Source organism: Protobothrops mucrosquamatus, unplaced genomic scaffold, assembly GCF_001527695.2.
Source record: "Protobothrops mucrosquamatus isolate PMUCROS unplaced genomic scaffold, P.Mucros_1.0 scaffold51, whole genome shotgun sequence".
NCBI classification, from domain to species: domain Eukaryota; kingdom Metazoa; phylum Chordata; class Lepidosauria; order Squamata; family Viperidae; genus Protobothrops; species Protobothrops mucrosquamatus.
Genome location: NW_015386432.1, coordinates 1,019,053 through 1,022,418, shown reverse-complemented (window position 1 = coordinate 1,022,418; position 3,366 = coordinate 1,019,053). Strand labels below are relative to the sequence as shown.

The 3,366-nt window shown below is 36.5% G+C and overlaps 1 protein-coding gene across 1 annotated transcript in view; it reads right to left on the bottom strand.

Annotated features, from left to right (window-relative positions):
- The window catches only part of FAM155A (family with sequence similarity 155 member A), a 456,024-nt gene that overhangs the window by 133,454 nt on the left and 319,204 nt on the right, over positions 1 to 3,366 (bottom strand). The window lies entirely within an intron of this gene.

The window sequence follows — 3,366 nt, the reverse complement described above, 5'->3', positions numbered from 1 at the left end:
ATAATAATAATAATAATAATAATAATAATAATAATAATAATAATAATAATAATAATAATAATAATAATAATAATAAAGTTGGAAGGGATCTTGGAGGTCATCTAGTCCAACCCCCTGCTCAGGCAGGAAACCCTATACCATTTTGGACAAATGGCTGTCCAGTCTCTTCTTAAAAACTTCCAGTGTTGGAGCATTCACAACTTCTGGAGGCAAGTTGTTCCACTGATTAATTGTTCTAACTGTCAGGAAGTTTCTCCTTAATTCTAGGTTGCTTCTCTCCTTGATTAGTTTCCATCTGTTGCTTCTTGTCCTGCCTTCAGGCGCTTTGGAAAATAGCTTGATTCCCTCTTCTTTGTGGCAACCCCTGAGATATTGGAACACTGCTATCATGTCCCCCCTCGTCCTTCTCTTCATTAAACTAGACATACCCAATTCCAGCAGCCATTCCTTATATGCTTTAGCCTCCAGTCCCCTAATCATCTTTGTTGCTCTTCTCTGTACTCTTTCTAGAGTCTCAACATCTTTTTTACATCATGGTGGCCAAAACTGGATGCAGTATTCCAAGTGTGGCCTTACCAAGGCATAGTAAAGTGGTATTAATACTTCACGTGATCTTGATTCTATCCCTCTGTTAATGCAGCCTAGCACTGTGTTGGCCTTTTCGGCAGCTGCAGCACACTCCTGGCTCATATTTAAGTGATTGTCCACTAGGACTCCGAGGTCCCTCTCACAGTTACTACTATTGAGCAAGGTACCCCCTATACTATAGCTGTACATTTGGTTTTTCTTGCCTAAATGTAGAACCTTACTTTTTTCACCATTGAGTTTCATTTTGTTAGATAGTGCCCAGTGTTCAAGTCTGTCAAGATCTTCCTGTATCTTAAGCCTGTCTTCTGGAGTGTTGGCTATTCCTGCCAGCTTGGTATCATCTGCAAATTTGATGATTTCCCCATCTATCCCCTCGTCTAAATCGTGGATGAAGATGTTGAAGAGCACTGGGCCTAGAACAGAGCCCTGGGGCACCCTACTACACACTTCCCTCCATGTAGATGCGGTTCCATTGAGGACCACACACTGAGTACGGTCGGTCAGCCAGCTACGGATCCATCTGGTGGTGATGCTGTCTAACCCACACTTTTCTATCTTATCAAGTAGTAGGTTGTGATCTACTTTATCAAATGCCTTACTGAAGTCCAAGTAAATTATATCCACAGCATTCCTCTGATCCACTAGTTTTGTCATTTGGTCAAAGAATGCAATAAGATTTGTCTGGCATAATCTGTTTTTGACAAACCCATGTTGGCTTTTAGTAATGACTTTGTTTGCCTCTAGTGTTCGCTGATTCGTTGTTTGATTATCTTTTCCAGAATCTTTCCAGGTATACCTTCCCAGCTGTTCCATTTCCACGGACAGAAAGGAGTCGACATCCTTTGGCAAAAAGCTCTTTCAGCTAGCCTCTATAGAAGAGGGAGCCAAACTCCAAGCAAAGAGCAGAATGGTAGCAGAGACAAAGGGTGAGGGGCGGAGGGCCAGGACCCATTGGCTGTGGAGAATGGCCAGGGGAAGGCCAGCGGAGGAGGAAAGCTGGCTGTAAATGGGCTGAGACAGGTGGCTGGGGACAAAGAAGGTGTAGCCAAGCGTCTGTGCCTAAACGTCCCATTCTGCCCGACCCCATCCACAAAACATAACCTTATTTAATTACCGTATCTGAATTTAAAACCGAGTTGGAATACCACCATTCTTTGTCTTTATTTCACATAATTAATGTGTTTTTGAATCATCTTTTGCATTATCACAATTTTAATTCTTTGTTTGCTCAATGTTTCCATCAGAGATTTTCAAACATGTTTGCCTCTGTATAGAAATACTCAAATCCTTTTCTGTTTTCCAAAAATTCTTGCCACCATGTGTCCAACTGCAACCAACTCTTTTTGCTCTAAAGTGTCATATCTATTAACAAAAAACTTAAAGTCATTTTCAGGTTGAATATATATAATAAGTATCCATTCTTTATACTTTTTTACAACACATGTAGTTTATAATGTAATTTATACTGTTCAGTTTCCTTGAAGCTAAATGCTGTTTATTTTCACTGAGTGTCCACTAATTTTGGCCAAAGTCAATTTCAATGGAGTGTGTATGGGTGTGTGTTATCTAGATAACAATAAACCATAGGTTAAGTTTTTCTGCCTAGTCCCAGTATTGCTTTCAAACCATTGAAGAAATCTGTCTTCTCTTCTAACGCAATGTTATACATTTTTCAAGCTCTCCGTTTGTCCATATTAGGTTACAAATGTAGTCCTATTTCAAATTTTCTCCTGGTTCCAACTACTCAGATTCCACTGAAGTGCAAAAACTGTTTTATCTGAAACCACAAAGGAGCCAAATTTTCTAAAATTATTTATAACTCTTTTTCTGCTACTGAAATATCTCCAAAGTATAAACCTATTATACAATACTGTCCTTTTATCTTTGAACCCTGAATTTTATCTTCATCATAAAAGGGATAAAAAAAAGTTTGAAGCGGTGATGGATGTGCAATTAATTTAAGAATCCATCTTTTCTAAGCATTGAACTAATTCAGAATTGTTTCTGAATATATTCCAGTTCTTTATAAATACTTTGATGGAAAGATTAGTGCTTTAACCAAGATATTCATTCTTCTGACTTTATATAAAATATTATTTATACGGCTAGTGTCTTAAACTTATTGATGTTTTTATAGAGAATCTTTGAAATTGATTTTTGTAATATGTATAAATTCACTAATCATTTAATGCAATTTTTGACATTTTTTGTTGGTAGATATATAGGAATTGTCTGGAAGATGTATAAGAAGTGAGAAACCAGAGACAGATTTACTACTATTATTTTAGCAAACCATGACAATTTTAATTATGATCACTCTTTTGAACACTCTTTCTTTTCCTTAATTGAGTAATTAATTGTTTAAAGTTCATTTGAAATAGTCTGTTCAAATTTTTAGGAATCTCACTTACTAGACATTTTAAATTTTGTTTAGATATTTTAATCCCTGTATATTGTTTAACATAGACCCCACACATTTTTTGATGGAAAGAGACACTAAGTAATGATGCCTACTCTCTCCACTACTAGTTGCTATCACATTAGAAATCTTCGCAAAAAAAATTAGAGGAAATTTGCATGTTAAGGTTAAGGTTAAGGTTAATTTAATTTGTATACCGCCCTTCTCCCGTAGGACTCAGGGCGGTTCACAGCATATTAAAAACACAAATACAATATACAGGATACAAAAAAAATCATACAAAAATACACAAAATAACCCCACTAAAACCTAATTAAAAGCCAAATATTGATTGCTGTGTTCCCATTAAAATTACTTTT